At 38.6% G+C, this 23,632-nt stretch overlaps 1 long non-coding RNA gene across 1 annotated transcript; it reads right to left on the reverse strand.

Annotated features, from left to right (window-relative positions):
* Positions 1-279: 279 nt before the first annotated feature.
* LOC130601124 (uncharacterized) lies at positions 280-21,902 on the reverse strand. The gene is made up of 3 exons (XR_008972599.1): positions 20,499-21,902; positions 9,742-9,880; positions 280-426 (listed from the first exon to the last, which is right to left on the reverse strand). It is a non-coding gene; the product is annotated as an uncharacterized LOC130601124 (long non-coding RNA).
* Positions 21,903-23,632: the final 1,730 nt, after the last annotated feature.

Raw genomic sequence — 23,632 nt, forward strand, 5'->3', positions numbered from 1 at the left:
GAAATAGAATGTTCATGAAATCTCAACACATGTAAAAGCTGATTTGCTGTTTATCCCAGGCAGCCTATTTCTGGAAGGACTGTGGCACACTGACTCATGTTCATGTTGCGGAACCATGGACTTGTGCATGTCGACTGGTTTAAGTTCAGCCTCCTACGAAACAGGTAGTGCATCAGTTCCATAGACTCTGTTGCAGGCTGGGAGGTGTGAAGGTGAACCATAGCAGTAAAGACTCAGGCAAAACTGTTTAAGCTCAGGTAATGTCTCTATACTCTACTGGGTTGCCTGATCCTGCTTCTGCCTTCTTTGTGCTTCCTTGGCCCATTTGAGTTCATCCAGGTGTTCCTTCTTCATCCACACTGGCCTTGTGACATGATTGCTTGATTTTCTGCATGTTGGAAGGTTCTTGTCCTTTGAAAAAGTTATCTTTGAAGATAAATCAACTCTCCTGGGCTGTTGGCATTAATAATACCCCAGTGATATTGCATCACCGATTAAACTGCATTTGGTACACAGCAACTACAGAAATGCGACTGCATCCATGACTGCCATGCCGCAGCAGTGAACATCCTGACTGTGTCTGACATCTAAATCTTTAAAAAACCCAAAACAAAACCCCAAACCACCACAAACAACAAAATGAACACTAAAAAAAACCAAACAAAGCTGCTGGACAAAGTATATTGCGACAGTGATTTTTTTCTTGGGGACATTTTTCAACAGTATCTAATTTGGTGACTTGTGTTTCAGATACAGGTTATATTAGAGTGTTCTGTGGTGTAACAAAGTACTGCTAAGGAAAGTGTTAAAAATACCTGTTATAACTGGTTTACATGACTTGGACTAGTCTTTTTCGTGACTTGAATCTGGAGGTATATTCCACTAGAGGGCTCTCTTTACACGTGAAATGAGAATCTGACGAAGCCGTATACTAGATCTTTTATCAATTCTTCAGGCTAAAGACAGGGGTTTTGGTTTATGTAAAAAACATTTTGTAGTGCATCAGTATACTGGATATGACTGGATAGTTAGTAATACATAATTATTTTTGTGACTTCGTTTTCTGAGGAAGTATGTTAGTCCAACTGAATTACTTTTAGTCTGTGAACACAGATGTTTTGAGTAACTCCTAGTTAAATTAAACATCTTGCCCAAATTTGTGTCTCCCCGAGGTCAGGGGGAATTGGATTAGGCTAACATTTTTATTTTATGGCTTCTGCTAATACCATTAAAGTATTTTTTGGGTGCAGGTTTATGTATACATATGCTGGCCAGCCTTATGTGAAGATAACCCTGCTATCTTCCTACCTGAGAGCCTAAAAATGTATTTTACTAAAACAGACCTATGATGAGCAATGCTGTTTTCATCTCTATCCAAACAGCAGCTGTTCCTTTTTTCACTTGAACACTGTTTAAAAGCTTGTAAATAAGAAACATTAAGAACAGTTAACCACTGTTTCTTCATAATTGCACTGTGCCATCAGCAGCAGCATTTCAAGAGCACAGGTTGCATTCTTGCATACAGAAGACAACTGGGGCTATGTTTGTAATGTAGGCACAAGAAGTGCAGGCAGGCACTTTTGAAAATCCCAGAGGACGTAAACTCCTATTACAGACAAACAAGGTTTATGCCTGCTGCTGTCCTGTAGTAACCAGTCTTTCTTTAAGTGAATCACATCCAAAATGTAACTAATTTAGATCTGGGAATATCTGCCTGGAGTGCCATGTTGCTTTCCTTGCCCAAGGAAGAGCCTGAATCGCTCCTTTGCTTATCTCTAGCCTAGTCCTTGGCCTTTGTTGTCTCTTCTTTTGCTTTTGTTTGCATAGGTTCTGGACAACCATTGCTCTCACTCCGAGCCATGTCTTATCCTTATGCTGCTTTTGGTTCCAACCTTTTTATTCACAGACCTCTTTTCTTCCAATTGACAGTTTTCAAATATTTTTCTCTTGTTCTCTGGAAACTCTAGTTGCTATAGAGACACCTGATGATTACAGAGACAGTGACTACCTTTGTTAGAACCTCAGTTGCTATAGCAATGACTGTTGGCTATGGGTTCAATGAAATCTGCTACATGGTTCATGCCCTTTTACGCAGCAATACAGCTTGTAAAAGCTTCTTTTAATTGTTATGCTCAGTAATGAGACTGTGAGCCAGATTCTGTTCTAATTGAAGTCAGTGGGAGTTTTGCCATTAACTTCAGTGAAACCACAGTTTGGTCCTAAACTCCCATGTGCATAAATAACAAAAGGAATCTACTTTCAGCACAGTGGCAAATAGAGTATGGTTACACTCAGTAATAGCTTGTAACAAAACCTAGATGTCTGTATTTTACAAAACACTGACTTACATGATAATATCTTTTGACATATTGCAGAAATAGTCAATTCTCAGATCATGGTCCATGTGTGTGTGCATATCCTTTTAAAGAGGAAAATTGTGAAATAAAAATGTGATCTTTAAAATTCTTAGATGATTTATTTTTCATCATGGAGAAATGTTTCTCTATTGTTACTTTGTGGAAATAGTGACAAGAGAGTACACATTTTTAAGGAAACAGCTTCAATCACAGGTGGGGTATCCCTACTGAAATGGTAGATATAATGCTGTTTCAAAGGCCATTATTTCTCAGCAGTCTCCCTGAATTTTTGTTTGACACTATGGGAATGACCTCTGAAGAATGTCTTAAAGCTAACTTTGCCTTTGAGCTATTTCTATTCTATTTAAGGTATCCTAGAGATAGTTTCAAAGTTGTGGGAATCCAATTCAAGGATAAGTTGAGACTGGAAAGTGCTGTATTTGATGTGTCCTTCCACTTAAGTTTGCTTTGTTAGGTGATACCCAAATAATCATATCTTCTAACTGTTGTAGTAATTCCTTCCTTTATCTGGTGGCCTTTTCAGGAATCCATTACTGCTCTATTTAACCTGTTTTTGTGAAGCTGTGTGGAAATCTGCTGTTTGTGTCAGAAAAACAGTTCTTCCCCCTGACCCCCTTGATAAGGTCTAAGTTATAGGCAAGATTATAAAATACCTTCTTTTCAGCATGCTCAGAATAAATACTGGCATGCCCACTTCAACAGCTGCTGCAAAACTGAAAAATTCTCAAGTCCTCTTACAGTGTTTTACCATGCATATTTTGTATGAAAATCTGCTCATTTTAAGCAGTCAGGAATAGATGACAGAAAATCATGGAAGTACATGAAATAAATATCATTGATCCCTTTCTAAAGATTTAGGCTGAAGTCATCACAGTGGAGATTTTGATTTGCTGAGGGAAATGTACGGAATGGAGAAATGTTGCCATTACAACAGAGAGCCTGAGGTCTTTAGTAAATCACACTTTGTATTTTATATAGATTTGTACTAGAGTCACTCTGCAGGTACTTTCAGAAACATGCAGAACACTAGAACTCCTGTGTGTACTCCCATGCTTTGGTGTGCTGACTGCTTTGCAGCAGTTTTTTGGAACCAGGCCAAAACTCTTAGCAAATCCAGGCTCACTTATCTTTCTTTTCCCTTCATATAATTTCCTCAAAATTTGGCATTTCTTCTTGCTGCATCAGTCATGTCTGTTTCTCTTTCTTCTGCTCTCCAAAGATAAGCTGTGGAACACTCATGAAATAAATCATGAAAAAATATCCTTTTATGAATTCTACTCTCCTCTGGTGATCAGACTCATTTGATGATCAAAGTCCATATTAGGCATTTCTTTGTTTCGATGCTAGCCTGTTGGGCAATTTGGTTGTTCCTGGTATTCATGCATGCTATATTTTCTGTGAATAGAGACTCCACAATTGTTAATAACTGTGCATTTATAATTTGTAATTTATGATTAATTTAGCATCATAAAATCAGAATTAAAGAATAATTTGGGTTTGAAGGAACTTCTGTGGGTCATCCAGTCCAAAGTCTGAGTCAGATTAGATCAGGCTCCAAACTGCTTAGTGGCTTGCTGTTTTTCCCTTTGAATCTTTAACTTGCAGGTAGAGAAGAAAGGAAGCAAACAAGTATTGCATTCAAATTAAGTTGGCAATTCGAAGAAATTGCACAAAAAAACCCCACCTTTTATAATGTAGAGCTCAAATTTAACAAGTTATACATAAATTCCATCATACTCGAAGCATTATGTCGTGACTCCTGCATTTTCATTCCTTTGTCAATCTGGTCATGGAATAACATTAGAACTATTGGTTTTGTAACTTAGGCATTGCATGAATATTTTCCACAAATCTGTTCTGAGAGACACAGGAGACCTGAAATCCTGAAAATTCTTGGGGACCACTAATTTTGGTGAGATTTTTTGCTTTGCAGGAAAAAGCTTTCTGAACTATGAACTGACTTTTTGAGGCATGCGAGGGATTCTGTCCTGTCTTCTAACAAGCATACGTAATGTATTTTAGATTATTCATATGTTTTGCTTGGCTGCCTGGTGCTTTCTTGTATTATCTATGGACAAACTATATTCTGGTATTTGAAAGAGAGACATTGTTTTCCATATCCTTCTAGTAAGAATGTAATGTCTGAAATGAAGTTCTGTCTGTTCCTAACTGAGGCAGAGGAGAATAATTCCCTGCTTGAGGAATGCCCCATGTAAAACTTACAGCAGTTCTGTGACACTGTTAGGGAGCGGAGCTATAGAAGCTCATCATCCCAGTTTACTAAAGGCTTGGAACAAAGGAAGATTTGTGTCTTCAAATCACACATTGTTCTTGCAACTGCTCCTTAAGTGCCTAACTGATTAATAAGTGTGCTTCCAGGACACGGAGACTTCTGTGGATGCTCATGTCTCTCACAGTTTAGGTGCTTCTTAAGAAAAACAGCGTATCTTCTCAACACCCTTAAACGTAAAAGAAAATCATTTTAGGAGAAATCACCTTAGTGTCCCAGACAGAAAGTGGCAGGAAGTTATTCAAACTGAGCTAGCACTTGTGGTATTGCTTCTTTGTTTTCAGACATGCTGTTAACAGTGCTCTTTATCCACCTTATTGTCCCTTCTCTTGCCGGTTGTCTTCAACCTCTGTTGAGTGCAGGTCAGGAGAAAGAGTTGTTCCTTATGAGGCAGCTTTAGCAAAATGAAAGAAAAAGTGTGTTGTACTTAGATTTATATTGTTACTGCTTAACTTCTCTCCTCTGGAGCACAGCTTGAACTCTTCCATGAAGAACGTTCTTTCCCCCATGTCTGACAGTGTGATCCTGGCAACGCTCAAGCTGCTCCAGGTGTACGGAAGATAGTAGGATAGGTCCTCACCTACCAGAACAAAGATTCTATGAATAGAGGAAAGTCATAAATGATCAATGTCTCACAGCAGTCCTTTTTTTGTTTCAGTAGCAGCAAACCCCAGAACTTTTGTGCATCCACTACTGTCACTCCAAAGTGGAGTGAACTGAACTCCTCTTGGAAAAGAAGAAAAGTTGCAGCTTTCTGATCAGCTGGATTTGGAGAGACAAGTCATAAATATTCAGCACTCCCTGTTACTTTTGTGGTCTTTCCCCCTTCTCAATGTATACAGAAATAGCCTTCAAACATATATTCCAGATGAAAATAACAAGGGTGTTTTGGGGATGTGATATATTACATCACGAAACATGTTTTCAGCCTGAGTTAATGTGAAGACCTAAAGGTTCTCTTTGTGACTCTGGAAGACTGCCACAGAGCATACCCTATTTTGTTTGAATATTTGTTAACTCTGGTTTTGAATATAGCTTTTTGTTGAAAGACACATTACGGGTGACCAAAAGGTCAGTTCTTGGTTCTGGAAGAAACTAATTTCTTTGGTTACATTTGCATCTTGCACACTAATTTTTAGGGGGTTTAAAAGAAGTAAAACTGAAAATACCATTATCTGACCTTTGGAGTTGTTCCTTTATCTAGGAATTATGCATTTTAAAAATTACATAAAATATTTGGAATGTGGATACTGTAATGTTTTATAATGATAGGTATTTTTCATGTCTTAAGATGGTAGAAGAAAAGTGAAACTATGTTAGTATTCTGACAACACAATGGGTTGCATTTCCCCAATTTAGATTTCAAAGTCTCCTCCTAAATCCCCCATAGAAATCAGTTCCTTTGAATTTAATAATTCACATCTCACATAAGAGATAGGCTTTTTAGGAAAAACATTTTAATGTATTATTTAAAGTTTCTGACTAATATATGTCATAGCCTAGAAATGGAATATTGTGCACTGAGAAAAAACTTTTTACTGCACTGCTTTTTTAAAAAGGAAATTGTGGGTCATGTAACTTTTTGTGTGATATTTTAAAAGATAGATGGCATTTTAAAAGATATGATGAGAGCACATCTTAAACTGAATTGCACTCATAGCAGGCAAATAGGGGAATATTGGCATTCCAAATGGAAATTCACACATTTATATGTCCTTCCTTAATATTTTTAGAATTTCTACTAAAATACTTTTGTAAAGAAAAATAGTATGATTTTTGTAATTGAAAGAACCCCTTTGAGACAATCCTCAAATTTATCACTCTTTTAAAATGAATGGGAGGGGCCACAAGAACAGCTAGCCAGCTAAACAATGGATTTTTAACAGAACTTTTGCTCTGCAATCAATTCTAGAGTTGGCCTGAGTCATCTGCTCAGCTATAAATTATTGTTATTCTGCTTTAGCTTGATTTTTCTTTCTGCACAATCTAGCAGACACACATTTGTTTTGCAGTTCATAAAAGTGATATTGCCATAAACCCAAGCAATTCACTACTTATTACTCTCGTTCTGCCATTCTACCTCGATTCAATATAAAACTAAATTCCATTTCATATTTTATGTAGGAATTTAGACACCTGAGGGCCTGTATTTCTGAAAATACTAGCTAAAAGGATTAGTGTATGCTTTGTCCTAAGGAAGCATTGAAATTACTTTAACTTGTCTAAACATCTTCATGTGAGAGAACAATTTCAGAAGTACAGTAAATAATGGATTTTTTTTTTTCCAGGGTTCATGTCTGTAAGCAAAAGTTGCTAGCAATACCATCCTTTGAGCTTCTGTTGCAAAGCAAATAGATATCAATACAGTGTTACTTAATGAGGAAAAAGAGATTTATTTCTCAAAAAATGCTAAAAAATGTTGGGGGTTTGGGTAAATAGGAATTCTCCTTTTTTTCCTTTTTTTTTTTCCTCCTCCTTCCACTCCTTTTCATGTGATTTGCTGAGGGAAAGCCAAAGAAAAAACAAACAACTTAAATCCCAGCTATTCAAACAAACCAAGAAAAAACAGTCAGTTATTAAGAAATCTTGAATGAAAATGTAAAAGAGTTTCTGAATGAAAATACTTTTGGACAAGTTACTAAGTATTTTTCCATTTTGCTGCTCTTGAGACATTGGACAACTGTTACAGCTCATCTACAGCTGTACATCTACAATGAAACTGGGAATTGGCCCCATCCCTCTCTCATGAAGAGGCAGCAACTATTTCCTTTGGAACAGTTATTTCGTCTTGTAAGAAAACCCATATAGGAAGGACAAGAAAATTCAGCTAATACATAGAATCAATTAAAAACACTGAGATGTCAATGTCAAGACTTGTGTCAAGACGAAATTGGGAGAAGACAGCATCATTGCAAATATATGGACCCTTTAAACCAAGAGAAAATACTGTATCAAAGCACAAAGGTGCTAGGAATCCACTTCTCAATCCTCACTCTGGGCTTTTTGTTTCCCCTTTAAATCTAGCATGACTGTCTCAGGGGCTATGATACTTTCTCTTTAAGAAACAGATCTTTTCATATGACAAAATCTACATGAAAATTGTTCATAAGAAATGTAGAATCGATGAAGTCTACTTCTTCTAAAGCCCAGATCTGAGAGATGAGACATACGAATTTCTTGCCTTACTTTGCCAAGGACTTCCTGTAGGGGTGTTATCATTTACGTCTTGTTGTGAGATTTAATTGACTCATGTTTCTGAATGATTCTGGAATCCCTAAATAGTTACTCTACAAGCATTCAGTGGTGTTCTTAAGAATTGCCAAATAATTCAGGCATTTTCCTAAAGGAACACATGCAGCTGTACAGGGGCTTAATATATTGATGCCACCACGTACAATCCTTTTCTTGGATATGCTATTGAAGAAAAGCTGCCAATAGCTTTATGGAAGATGCATCTTTTCTTTCAACTCTGTCCTCCATTTCAATCCCATTTACAAAAACCAACTCTGTTTCCTATGCATTGAACTATGGAGTAGAATTTATGGGCTTCCATTTTAAAATTACTTCCACAGTGCACAGAGGTTTCCTGGGGAGAAGGGCAGTTCTAAAACTGAAGAATCAATAAAACTGGACTCTTGCTATTTAAGGATTACAGCAGCATACCAGAAATATCTGTCCAGATACAGCACTCGTCACTTTTGCAGAACTATGACATATGTTCGGAACCTTTAGGGACATTGAAAAATCCCATGCTATAATCAATGCCTTAGGTGACATTTTCTTTTGTCCTGTTAATCTGCAGTAACAATTGCCTTTTTTTCAGTTTAAGACAGGTAAATCAGAAACACATGAAATGGCTTTCTCTAATTTTCTAGAAGTGTTTTATACTCCCACAGTTGAGCTGTGGGAGTACAAAATCGTGGTTATTAAATGTGAATGAACACAATTTATTGTGTACCTCTACAGAATGAAATGTATATTGACTCCACTGAACAATATTATATCATAAATAGGTTGAAGGAGAGCCTTCTGTTAACTGGAATACTCAATAGTATACTAAGGAAGATGAAATCACACCATTTAGTGCCATACTATTAAAAATAAGTCTGGAAAAAATACGATGGAATCTGTGTTAAAAGGTATTTTTCAGAACTGTAGACCTGGCTATTCAGCATATCTGAATACATGGTATTCTTACTGCAAACTCTGCAGTCTTTTCTCCCTTGTAGCAGTAATGCCTGGGAAACAAGATTTTCATCAGTAACAGCAGCATTAAGCCAGGCCTTTAAAAATTTCATTGAAAGAAGAAAATTATCACAGTGATTTACTGTTCTGTCCCTGCTGGAGACCTAAGGTTGAATTCTGATCTGGGTGACAAATTAAGAAGTAATTTTATGCCAGTCACCATCTGTGCAGTATCACAACATTACTACACATTCTAGCATCATTCAGAATGCTACGAAATCAAAGTTACAAAGACACGCATCCTTGCCTCAGTGGTGAGATGTACGCATAGTGCTGCTTGGGAACACTTAAGCAGCACTACCGCATGATGGTTCATTCTGTTACTGCTTCGCAGATTCTCATCTCTCTTGCATCTGAGGAAATAAGATAACAATTTGGCCCCATAACAGCGAAATAACTCATTTGCTACTTAATGTGCTGTTCCATTAAGCACCAATATACCAACCAGTCACAGATATAATTCCCTACCTCTTGTTTTAATCCTACTACACTCTAAAATGTACTTCTAATGTTGGAGAATTTTTCTGCATGGAAATATAATTACATCTTTAAGTTGGGGCCATGAAACATTTGCATCTGGCAACGGTGATTTTTGATACCTGCAGATAGATTGCATTAAGCTAACTTTGGTACTGAAGACTGACAGGGCTTATAATTATGCTGCCACTAGATCTGCAAAAGCAGAGCAGGGAAGCAGCACTTGTAAGACTGCTTTGTGCCAGATGGCACACCATGTCAGAAAAATCTATTTGAGCCCTTGTGTTCTTGCTTTATAACCAGCAGATTGTCAGCTGGAGTAAAGTACAGAAAGTATGTAATTTAACTGACCTTGTCTCCGTAGGAATTGGTTCAGAATCAGAGGATAAAACTATTGATGTTTTGACTTGGTGAAGCTGTTTCTTTTTTCTTCTTTTATCTCTCATACAAGATGTATCAGTGATTGATAAGGACTGCTGCAAAACTTGCTCTGAAATATGAATGATTTCTGAACTTGAAAGGCATATCATTTTAATAAAATACTGCCCTATAATACTGCTCCTCAATCCTATGACCTCAGATACCTAGAAGTAAGTTTCTTTATGTTGCACATTACAAAATACAGCTTTATTAATTTTCATGGTTATATGCTAGAAACCATATATACATTCGAATTGGGATTTTGAAGTCAAACTTCAGATATCAAACTGATCTGATAAACCAGTTCAGTTTGAAGATCCAAAGCACACTGTCTCCTAACACAGTGTGAAAAGTAAGCATCAACCTTTAGGTTACCTTCAGGTTCTGTTGTTAATTTCTGAGCAATTACAAAACATTTAGGTAGTGCATTCACAGGGGAACTGTCATAACTGGGTACGTCGGGAGGAAAAAAGGCATCTGGCTCACTCTTCATCAGCACAGCTTGCTTGGGTGCACCCTCTTTATCTCTTTCTCTTGTAACAGGGGAAAAATGCTCAGACTGTCCATCACTCTAATGGCTGCACCCTGGTAGAGTTCTGAGAGCACCCTACCTTGCATTCAGCAAAAGTTTGTTGAACCCAAAATACTGACAATTAAATACCTGAGAATCGATGAATGAGTGTCTTCTAACTATGTAACCAGCAACATACTATGGTCTTTCATGCAACCCAGTTTAAAAACTGGAGGGTTGTCTTTCAAACCAGTTACTAATGTTTGTTCCTATGAGCTACTCATTTTTCAACCAAACCCAGTGAAAATCAAATTATAAATAAATGAAATAAAAATTGATAGCTTAACTGTCTCTCATCAATTCTTCCAGTGCTTTAATTTTAAGCAATCAGCCTGCTTTCCAGGAAATACGGGGTACTCTTTTTTTTTTTTATCTCACTGTTTATGACCAGAAAGCACTGCAAACATTTTAAAGGTGACTTTGAACCTGGCAAATGTTCACGGCCAATGCAACTTATGAAATCGAACTGGAGGTACAGCTGTCTCCTGAACAGGAGGCAGGTAAACAGAAAAAAAATATACAGCCTTAGACTCACCTTTTGAGTGCTTTACAGTACGAACAAGAAATAGTATTTATTAGCATAGCAACTTCAAAATATCTATTACTGGCAGTGCTGTCTTCATTGGTGTCATATTTTTCACCTTGTCAAGCAATTATTTTCCTTTAATTTTAAATTTAGTAATCAGTAAAACAATAAGAGAATAACAGTTCTTAAAAATATTTTTTGTTTGGTTTAGATCTCTAGGCCTTTTTCAGTTAATGAAAGTCTAGATTGTGCAATGAATTAATGAATAGAAAAAAAAGAAAACAACTGCCATCTCTGAACACTGTTATCCTCCCGGCAAAGTCAAACTGAAGTTATAAGTTTCAACTAGCTGTGGGTTAAGTTTATATTATCTAGTTGTAATATTTAAACTTTAGTAACTAAAATTATTTTAATGGGAGTTCTGATCATGGTGCATTCGCATGCCAAACCAGTATTTGAGCACAGGTGATTGCATTTTGCTCACTGTCATGTACTAAGGTGATTAATAGATATGATGCCAAATTTCCGTGTATCGTTTTTTGATTTACCTTTTTTACTATTGTCTAATTTATGTTCCAAAACTTTAAAAAGTCATTAACTTTTGTTTGTTATATTCCTAATCCTTTCATTCCCATTATTTTAAGTGAATTAAAATGAAAACAGTTTTTCATTTTATGTAGCTGTTTTTTTTCCTTTAGATCTGTGTTGTGATTAGTGAATCTAAGCTTAGTCATTTCTCTTGTTCTTGCCACTATGACAGGTCTATAATTTGATCCATATGCCAAGTTTTCTACTTTTAGACTACTGTTTCTATGTCTATAAGAGTACATCTTAACACTCTTACTTAGTTTGAATATACTACTGTATCTATGTTATCCAAGAATAAACCATACCCATGTAGCATTTTTGAGGTCCAGTTACAGAATATTTCTAGTTATACAAACTAAAACTGGATATGACTTCAGTAGACAAATGCATGTCAAAAGTCATAAATGTACTGTGGGCCACTTTACAACACTTGGAGAAGGAAAAGATAATTTCTAGTATCACTGAATTTCAGGCTTGACTTAAAACTTGCACTGGAATTCTACATGTACTTTCAAGACGTTAATCTCCCAAGTTTTTCCTGACCATTCCAGCTCTAACAGTGGTTGTGGTTTTGCTACTTATTTTTTAAAGATACAAATTCAGTACTTTTCCCCTTTTTGTTATCTTTGTTAACTTCCTGTGACCAGAGAATTTTAATTAGCTTTCCATTATCAGTGGGCTTTAATTATCAAGTGGTTAAATCCATTTCCCTCTTAATGAATTTTCTGATTATGTTTTATGATACTTTTTCTCTCATTTTTTTACTAGTGGTTGAGGGTTTTTTCCCTTTTTATTTTTCTGCTTCCAATTCATTCATTTTTATGTAACTTAGGTAAGTAGCCACCTTAGTAAGCACTAAAGCAATACTTTTTTACTTAGTTGTGCTTCTTATAATAAAAGAAACATATCCTTCTGGATTATTTAAGCTGAATTTGCTGTGACTATATAAACCACAGTTTTATGGACATAACCCAACTTTTCTGAAAGTCTGGGGCATGATTAGCCATGATACTCTTTATTCTAGTCATGTTTATTATGAGGTCTGCAAACATGTAGGCCTTGTTACAGTGCTCATCTGAAAAGCAGGGTATAAGCACTGTATGTTTTTCCATATGTGAAACTGTTGGCTGAAGCAAAAACTAACTAGAATTGGCTTTTAATTTATGCCAGTAATTTGTTATTTATTTCCCAACAAAGCTTCAGTAAAGTGTTGAGCAGGTGACCATATATATCAAATCCATTTTTCTACTTACATCTAATATTGTAACATAGAATCACAGAATCAACTACATTGCATTTTCATGAGCTTCATGGTTTCCTAGACCAGAAAGGACTACTAAGCTGTCCAGTCTGGTATTTTACATGTTGCATGCAACTAAATTTCAGACAGTTACTCTTTTAAGGTAAATCCATTGCTTAATCAACCAAGAGTTTATTCTGTAATTCTGATTTGGAAAAATCACAGAATTGCATATTAATTCAGGTTGCAAAGGATGTCTGAAGATCATCTAGTCCACTTCCCTGATGAACATTTGCCCAGCATGGGCTGTCTTCAACTAATTTAACAAGGGGCTGGTGAGGCATTTCTAGGCATGTTATCAACATGTTATAAGACCTTGGGACAGCAGCAGCATGGCTCTGTGGTACTTCACAGGTAGATGGAAATGAGCTAAGAGTGATGAAACTAATTTGGGGTTGTTGTCATGGTTTAAGCCCAGCCAGCAACCCAGAACCATTCAGCCGCTCGCTCACTCCTCCCCCTTCCTACCTGTGCCCCTGGAGGGATGGGGAGGAGAACTGAAAGAATGTGACTCCCACAGGTTGAGATAAGAACCGTTCAGTAACTAAGGTATAACACAAATCACTGCTGCTGCCACCAATAATAATAATGATAACGGAAATAACAAGGGAAGGGAATACAACCACTCACCACCTGCTGACTGATACCCAGCTCTACCCGAGCAGTGATCTAGTCCTTCCAGGTAACTGCCCCCAGTTTATATACAGGGCATGACGTGCTGTGGTATGGAATACCTCTTTGGTCAGTTTGGGTCAGGTGTCCTGTCTCTGCTTCCTCCCGACTTCCTCTGCTCCCTGGCAGAGCATGAATGTCGTGGTTTAAACCCAGTCAGTCAGCTCGTTCACTCCCTCCCCCCCCCCTTGCCCTCCCCCTACTCCTGGAGGGATGGCGAGGAGAATCGAAAAGAATGCAACTCCCACGGGTTGAGATAAGAACAGTTTAGTAACTAAGGTATAACTCAAATCACTACTGTTACCACCAATAACAACAATGATAAAGGAAATAACAGGGGAAGAGAATACATCTCACCACCAGTCGACTGATAACTCACCCCTCCAGCCCAAGTTCTGACCAATACCTCCTCCAAACCCACAGTCCTCTAGCCCTTCCGGGTAACTCCCAGTTACATCCTGGGCATGACGTGCTGTGGTATGGAATACCTCTTTGGTCAGTTTGGGTCAGGTGTCCTGTCTCTGCTTCCTCCCGGCTTCCCCTCCTCCCTGGCAGAGCATGAGGCTCACAAAGTCCTTGGCCAGATCAAAACATCATTGTTATCAGCTCTGTTACCAGGCCAAAAGTCAAAACACAGCACTGCACCAGCTATCAAGGAGAAAAATGACTGCTACTGCTGAACCCAGGTCAATGAGACTCACAAAGTCCTTGGTCAGAGTAAACATTACTGAGTAACAACTAAGAACATTGGTGTTATCAGTGCTGTTCCAAGGCTGAAAGTCAAAAAACACAGCACTGCACTAGCTACTAAGAAGGAGAAAAAATGAGTGCTGAACCCAGGACAGTTGTTCACTTTTGTAAGATGGAAAAGCTTAATTTCACCTTTTGAGGATTTTCCCCATTCCATAAAAATGAAAGCTTTATTTAATAGTGTTAAACTGGAAGAAAACCTCTCAACTCTTTAGTAGCCCTGTTCAGATTGAGTCAGGGAGTCTTCCACACCTTTTAAAATTCCCTCTAGTATTTGTTGCTCTAACTTATACTTCCTTGATGCTCTTACTTATGAGATATATTTGTGTTTAAAACAACTAGTTCGTTTATCATTTACACTTGAACCTGTAAGGAATTTATACTGGTGTGTCTGGAACACTGTGGAGTTCTGACAAAGTCTGTGACTTCAGATCTGACTTAAGCAGGAGAAAATAAGGTGGGAAGAGAACCCACAGGAAAGCAAGTAAAAATTATCCTTAGTTACGGTGAGGTATGTAGGCAGTTAGTAGATCATGGTTAAACTTTCAGTGTTTAATCCTTTACTTAGAAAGCCTAATCTTGACTGCAGCGTTTTTCTAATTAGAAGCGAATTTCAGATCTTCACTTCCTTAGCAAAAATTCTTAAAATGGTGCAGTCCCTTGATTATAATTATTCATTCAGTCCCTTGATTATAATTATTTACAATGGAGTTTGTGGTGTATTGCAGAAGCTCTACTTAAAGACACAGTTATATTTGCAGCCCTTTTAAAAACATTTGAAAACAAAAAAGTGGTACCTTTTTTTACCTTGTTCAAGACTTGATTTTTTATTTTGATAAACTTGTTGAGATTTAAGAGGTTCCTTTAGGTTAAATCTTCATTTGTTCATTTCAAAAATCTTTATGAAGTAAACAACAACTACAAAAAAATGCTGCGCCAAGTTCCCAGACTCTTCAGTTCAGCAGACTCCAAAGGAAGGAGGTCTTTGGGTTGTTGTGGCAGTATTCACAAAGGACACCACTACAGGGAATGCTTCACACTGCTTTTCAGCTCTTGGCCCTCAAAGTGGGATACAAATTCCTTTGTTAAGGCCTATGCAAAGACAGAATGACAGGTAAGATGCTTTGACAGATGCGATACATCTGGTAGATGTGTCCTTCCTCCTACTGAATGAAGCCATTGACGTGACACAAGCAAAGAATTGTTTTCTGTTGTTTTCAATTCTGAAGGCACTAAAGCTTGTAAGAGATGTTCAGCCCTTCTGAATACAGCTGAACCTCAAGCACATAAATATTTTTACTAGCAAAATATGCCCCCATGGTGTAGATGGTATTGGAATCTTTTTAAGATTTTGAGACACTAAGGCTTGAATTTAGCTACCAATTCCTACCCATATTCTACCTTTTCTACACCTAACTTTTAAGTTTTAAACATATTTATTACCATACAATGTTCTGTCTTTATTCTTCCTATTCTACTCTTTTCACTAAAACTTAATTCCTGTTACAGCTTTATATTTATTGTTACTGAATAATTACTATTCTCAATAGCTGTCATAAACTGTTCTAGCACATACATTGTGCTAAAATTTATTTAATTACTGTTTTACTTCTGAATAGCTATTCATCTGCCAGGTGAAGCTTTAAGATTGTTTGGCAAGTACAACGTATCCCCTCATGATCTCCCCTCATGGCCAGCCCTCCTATCCCCTCACAATTTCCCCTCATGGCTGCCCCTCCTGATCTCTCCTCATGACCGCCCCCCCCCCCCTCCCCTCATGATCTTCCCTCATGGCTGCCCCTGCTCTCCCCTAATAATCTCCTTTCACCCCTCATGAACAGTTATCAAAAGATTTCCCTAGTAATTAACCCAATTCTCTGTCTCCCCCTACTTCCTTTGGTTCTGTATTGCATTTTATAAAAACCTACAAGAACCTGCTAAACATCTCCTCTCAGTCCTTGGAGCTGCATTCACCATCCCACCAGGATACTCACCCCAGCAGAGAATCCTGAATGAGATTTTCAACACCACCTGTGTGACTTGGACACTGTCCTGGGTTCAGCAGTAGCAGTCATGTTTTTTTTTCCTTTGTGGTAGCTGGTGCAGTGCTGTGTTTTGACTTCCAGCCTGAGAACAGTGTTGGTGAAGTCGATGTTTTCGGTTGTTGCTAAGTGATGTTTACCCTGACCAAGGACTTTGTGAGGCTCATGCTCTGCCAGGGAGGAGGGGAAGCTGTGAGGAAGCAGAGATGGGGCGCCTGACCCGGGCTAGCCAGGGAGGTATTCCATACCACAGCACGTCATGCCCGGGGTGGGGGGTGACTGGGAGTTATCCGGAAGGACAGGGGCTTCCGGGTGGAACTCGTTTTCTTGGCCGGTGGTATCGTATTCTCTTCCCTTGTTATTTTCCCTTATCATTGTTGTAGTTGATAGTAGCGGTGGTTATTTGTGTACATTGGTTGCTGGACTGTTCTTGTCTCAATCCGTAGGAGTTGCACTCTTTCGATCCTCCTCCCCGTTCCTCCAGGAGCGGGGAAGCGGAGAGCCCTGGTGGGGAGGGGGACACGGACCTCGATTGTTGTCACCTCGGCACCACTCACTGGGAGTGAGTGAACAAGTTACCTGACTGGGTTTAAACCACGACAGACACAAACGGCTGATTTTATCTACCAGGCTCTCAAGAGTAGTAGGGCTCATGTGGCCTCAAGTTCAAGGTTTTTTTTTTTAACATATTTATCTACATTCATGACCTCTCCCTACTAGCTTTGCTTCACATACACTCTTTAAATTTCACATATACACCTCAGAGATACCTGTAATACAGCAAATTCAAGCAGTCTTAGGGAGCCCCCTCTCAAACACTGTCTCTAAGGAATCTTTAAAAAATGCTCAACTAAACACTGTTACCTTTTTATCTTTCCTTAGAAATTGGAGAACACAGTATTTTAATTCTTTTGACCCTTTCTATGCCAAGTAATAATCTATTTTTATAAGTAATACTAGACATTTCCATCTGACTTGTAATCTTTGTGTTATTTTTTCTTCATTTTTAAAGCACAGATGACATAAAATACTTCTCTCACAAGTATCTTTAGATGATTAATGGGATTATTTTACTCTTAGTGACATAAGGAACACACTTCATGCTTCATCTGCCTGCTGGACCAAGAGGCACACTGTCAAGGAAGTATCTAAATGGAATAGCAGAATGGCACAGCTTAGATCTAAAGACATCTCTGAAAATGTAAAATAGAGTACAATGTAGAACCGAAAGACAACTGACTGAATATTAGTTCTTGGAGTATGGGACATTCGGAAGAAAAAAAAGAAAATTAAAAAAATGGGGAAAAAAAATGAAAGGCCTACTGGAAGACAAAGTCCCACTTATGTACTAGAAAGGTTGGCAAGCAAGGAAAATGTCTTCATAAATACTGACTATAATTACTAAAAAAAATTATGAGTATTGATAATAAAGACTTTTTGAAACTGAATTACTGGAAAATCTTCTCATCTTTTCAATCTGACAAAACAGTATGGAAGGGACTTCATTGTGTTACCCTTTGTGCAGTAATTTCTCATGGCATACAATTCACATTAAAGCTAAGGTTTTAGCTAATTTTCAACAACTCTGAGACTGAAACTAAATGACTAAATAACCCTAACTCATAGATCAGCTTCATCTGACATCAGATGTGTAGCTTTTGAAATGCTGATGTCCTTTTTCAGGTTAAAGATATTAAAATTCAAAGAAGAGACCTTATCATCTTTAATGTATATATGCAACAGCAAAGAAAAGCAAGCAGCTGCTGTTGTGGATCATGGTTACCATAGCAATGCATTCCCATAGTCACTAAGAGATTCGTTTATAATAATAGCGGCTTTACTAAAGAAGAATACAGAAGTTGCCAATAGCGTTAATGTGATTTCCTGTATTACAGATTTTCGCTGTTTACAATAAGATAGCTTTATTAACAGATGGACAGTCACCACCGAAGGAACATGATAAAGTAAATTAGAGAGTTGGTTTTCAGTTTCTTTCTTCCAATTTGAATAATTGCTTGTAAATAATCCTTTGAAATTGGTAACATCAGACCCAGAACAACTCACTAAAACCCCAACGATCTACTGAATTTGGTGCATTCTTGAGGTTCATACTTACATACAAAATTACAAAAAATAACTTTAATGGACCCCCGATTTCCATGCCATGAAAATTCTGATTACTACAAAACTTGCAGACTAATCATTGAGTGGTATATAGGAAGAAAGGAAAAAAAGCCCTAAGCCTCCCTAGCAGACAAACCTGAAAATCCATGTTAAGGAATGATACATTTAAATAACTAGACCTTATCAAATGCTATAGAATGTTATACATAGGCTTGATTGAACAAAATCAAGATACACATAAAAGTAACAAAATTCTGCACTGAAAGAAAAAGTCTTAGCTGTTCATGGTAAAAATGGTTTGAAGATGAAAACAAAATCATTGTTTTCACTGGGAGATTTCAAATTTCCACAAGAAACAAATTAAACAGACTTCACAAAATAACGTAAGTACTCCCACCCTGTTGTTACACCAATATAAAGGCCATACTGCATGAAATCAGAATAAAGATGGACGCTGACTTTAAAGTACAAAAATAATGACCATCCTTAATCTATAATTGAAGATGTAAGGAAAGAGACAGAACTTTAAAATACTTCTGCAGCTTTTGATGTTCAAGTTCAGTACAATAATTAGCAAATGTATCATGATGATCAAGCACATTTGCTAGGATGTTGATTCAGCAAAAGTGCTTGTAACATTGTTCAGCTGTTATGAGCGTGTAATACTTAGCAATTAAAGGAAGAAGAAATTGAGGAAAAACATCAAATTACTCAGGGCAAAAATTCTAAAGAGCCAGTATTTCTGTGTTATGCTGCAGTATGTGCAGTATGTTATCTGCATGAAATTTACCCCAATTAAAAATTTGATGTTTTATTTATAAAAGATGTAATTTTGTTGCTTTTTTTCAATTTTTTTGCTTACACTTTAGGCAGGAATTAGTACACAGGCAGTTAAAACAGCAATTTATTGCCATTGTGTACTGGTTAAAGGACAATCCCTCCTACTTCTCGTATGACAGATTAAACTAAACCACCTTCTAGGTGTTATTTTTCCAGAACCACAATGCTAATCTCATTTCGCTGTACAGCAAGTGGTACAACATGGTAAAATAGATTTTGAACTGCAGAAGGTAGAACACAGAACAGAGGTTATGCTATAAGTCCTTACACATCTTCAAACAGTGTCCCTCCCTCTTGGTCTCTAAGACAACTAGAATAGATGGTTGGCTGGACAGTTTACACAGCCCAGACATATAACCAGATTTCCCCAGGAATGTTCTTTTTTCTGCCTAAAGATCAAATCTTACAGATGTCTGAGGATATTGAATGTTTTTTTCCCAGTCTGCAGATATCCCCCAACATAAAAAGGCAAAATATTCAGAAATCTCTGGCATTGCTCGCTGCGGCCATTCCTGTGACACAAGCTGTGTATGCAATCAGTCTGATGCATGTGAACAGAAATATGTAAACTTTTGATTATAAGGGTGCAGAATTTAGGATTTCTCTTCCTGGCACATCTTTCAGACTTGCTTGGTTAAAGTGACAATGGTCTCTATTTTGAAAGTGGCAAGGTGATTCTGTGATTGAATGGGGGAATGAATCTCTAACCAATTTAAAAACAAACAAATACAAACCCAAAATAATACTCTAGATGATTTTCAGTATCTGCAAGGATTTTGATACACTTGTCATTTTGAACAGCTGCTTATTCGGCAGTTTGAAATAGAAGAGCTTTGAGTGAAGTGCCTTAGTGAGCCAGAGTCTGTTATCAGTCCTTTACATAGAGTTGCTGGATTATCTTTTCATTCTAAACTGTTTAAATTCTGGGCAGTTGTTTGTTTTGCTTGTGGAGAGAAAAGGCCTGGATCTATTCAAATCTTCTTTCAAATCAATATACTAGATAATTTGATGTTGTATAAGATGTCTCTGTAGCCATACAGTCTGTGATTTTCATAAAGCCTATTGATGTCTCTGAGAATAGTGGGAATATATTATGTCCACTTTTATTAAACATCTGTGCATAAATCCATTACAACATTGTTATGAGAGATGTAAAAAATCCATATATGGAGCCAGCAATAATAGGTAACTGTTAAAACAGCACTTCACAACATACAGCAAACTGAGACCCTACTGCTGAGGTACTGCAAAGAAGCCCTGTGTAACTGCACTAACCTGCTGTACACTGGAGAACTCCACTGTCGGTCTGTATTTTCATTCCAGTCACTGTAATCTTTGATGACTTATATTGTCATATATAATGAAGCCTTCACAGGAAAACTACTGTAATTTTCTTTTTGAAGCTTAGTCAGAAGGTGGCAACTCAGAAAACCAGGAAATGTGTGCATTATAGTGCATTATCTACTTTATTTTGCATTACCCTGCACCTTAAAATGAATTCCCCTCTCCTCCTGAAATAGATCATTCACATATGAGGCTTTTTAAACATTACAATACATATATGTCATTCTTGCAGAATTAACCATGTTTTACTCAGTGGCTCTCCCTCCTCTGCTTTTTACCTACCAAATCTGCCTCAAATTTTTTTTTCTCCACTTTTCTGTCTTCCAAATTATATCAGTTCCACCTTCCTTTCAGTCTCCTTCACTTCTTTTATCAAAATTAGTCTGTGAAACTAAATTACAGTCACATTGTATAAAAAGGCAGCCTCCACCTTCCTTTATCCCTCAGAGACAACCTCAATCTCCTATGAATACCAATGAACCCAGAAATAGCAACTTTTATGTAATTCAGAACAAGTTTTCTGATCTGTTTAAAACCAGATTTGTTTGTTTATGGATTTGTAATGTCAAATACTTTAAGAACATGTCGTTGTTGGAAAAGCGTATTAGTTAAAACTATTTAAAAGATTCTTTGTACTATAAAATGTTTTTATCTAGTAAAAATTAAAATATTCTGTTCACATTCACAAGGATCAAGCTGTTTCCCTATAACTGTGCAAATGAGAAAGCATGAGAAATAAGCAATGTAGAAGTAAATGTTAATTCAATATATTTGTTTATATTTTGATTTGTTAGTGACTTACTAAGCTACAGACTAAATATTGTTAGATGAAAAAACACTGCCAGCATGTAAAGGAGACCAAACATCTTTGGCTAGTGAGTTTGGAGTTCACATCCAGCAAAAAAAAATCAGTTCACCCTTCAGGATCTATTATTGCTATTTGAAATGTGGCACCAAGAGTATGTGCACAAATGAAGACAGGTTTGGTGCTGTTCAACGTCTTTGTCAGTGACATGGACAGTGGGATTTAGTGCATCCGCAGCAAATTTGCTGAGGACACTAAGTTGTGTGGTGCAGTCAACACACTGGAGGGAAGGGATGCCATCCAGAGGGACCTGGACACACTTGAGAGGTGGACCAGTATAAACCTCATGAAGTTCAATAAAGCCAAATGTAAGGTCCTGCACCTGTGTCAGGACAAATACAGGCTGGGTGCAGAATGGACTGACAGCTGCCCTGAGGAGAAGGGCTTGGAGTGTTGGTTGATGAGAAGCTCAACATAACCTGGCTATGTGCATTTGCAGCCCAGAAAGCCAACCATATGCTGGGCTGCATCAAAAGAGCATGTCCATCAGGTTGAGGGACGTGATTCTCCTCCTCTACTCTGCTCTTGTGAGACCCCACCTGGAGTACTGTGTCCAGCTCTGGGGCCCCCAATACAAGAGGGATGTGGACCTGCTTAAGCAAGTCCAGAGAAGGGCCACAAAGATCATCACAGGGCTGGGGCACCTCTCCTATGGAGACAGGCTGAGACAGTTTGTGTTGTCCAGCCTGAAGAGGGGAAGGTTCATGTGAGACCTTAGAGCAGCCTTCCAGTACCTAAAGGAGGCCTACAAGAAAACTGGTGAGGGGCTTTTTACAAGGGCATGGGGAATGGCTTTAAGCTGAAAGACGGTAGATTTAATTAGACATTAGGAAGAAATTCTTTACTGTGAGGGTGGTCAGACACTAGAATGGATTGCCTACAGAAACTGTTGCTGCCCCATCCCTATAAGTGCTCAAGACCAGGCTGGATAGGGCTTTGAGCAGCATGGTCTAGTGGAAGATGTCCCTGCCGACGGCAGAGGGGATGGAACTAGATGATCATTAAGGTCCCTTCCAACCCAACCCATTCTGTGATATAAATGTCAAAATACAGTACATTTGGAGATAACTGCATGGTAATGTAAAAAGAGAAATGTACTTCCAATATTTGAAATATTGAGCAGTAAAATTTATGTATCATGTAAATGAAATAACTGGAAATTATCCAGTCTGTTAAACTTCCTCCCCCAATGATCGTCTCCCCACTGCAAATTTGAGATTGAATAGGTAATATGCAGGTTGGTTGTAACTCAGGGGAGCACATGCTGACTTGAAAAAAAACAGAGATTAAGACTTCTACTTTTTTCTTCTTAATGTCTTTCACTCTGCTCTGTTTGTTTTACAGAATGGGTCTTAATCCGTGGCCAGTAACATCGACACCGTTGACAGGGAAAGATTGTGACGGCAGCCTGCACAGCACACTTACGTTCTTCACTCATTTCGCTTGGTGGCTGCAACTTGTAGGTTCTTCTCCCAGTATCTGGGATGGGATGTACACACATCAAAGAGTGGGTGTAGTCCCACAGTAAAACCAAGGCATTACAGAACACCTGAACTGCCCCTTGCCAGCACTGGAATTTGAAAACGGAAAACCTTTCCCATGGCCCCAGCGAACCAAACGGGTTTACGCACTTGGATTCAGTGTATCAGTTCTGTGTAAATTACACAGAGTTGTGTGAGGTGTTGCGCAGGCACTTCAATACTGTGCTGCTTTCCTGATGAGAAGCACCGTGAGCCGGGCACGGAAGGCAGGGCGGCAGCCCCCGCAGCCCGCCGGACACCAGCCAGCCCAGCACGGCGCGGGCTGTGCCTTTCCGGACGACCAGAGGCCGGGTCCCGCCGCGCCTGGGTGCGCGGCTGACACGGCACCGCGATGAGAGCCAGTAAGCAGCCGCTTAGCGACAGGTCTGAGCCGCGCTGCCACCGCCTCCGCCGCGCCGGGCCATAGCGGCGGGCCAGAGAGGGCCACCTCTGAAGGCAGGCGGGCCGTGAAAAGGCCGCGAGGGGCGGGCTGGGCCACGCGGGGTGATGGGAACAGCACCGGCGGCAATAAGGTCTGTGCTGCCAGTCGCGTGGCACCGCTCGCAGCTCACGAGCACCGCCGCCCTACGCCCTGGGGCGGCTGGAGAACATGGCGCCCACCGCGGCAAACCCCGCTGCCCCCGGCCCGGCCGGCTCCGGAGTCAGCTTGGCAAAGTAGC

The sequence above is a fragment of the Pezoporus wallicus genome, unplaced genomic scaffold, assembly GCF_028554395.1.
Source record: "Pezoporus wallicus isolate ANWC-B61680 ecotype Strahan unplaced genomic scaffold, APGP_CSIRO_Pwel_v1 contig_7749, whole genome shotgun sequence".
NCBI lineage: Eukaryota > Metazoa > Chordata > Aves > Psittaciformes > Psittacidae > Pezoporus > Pezoporus wallicus.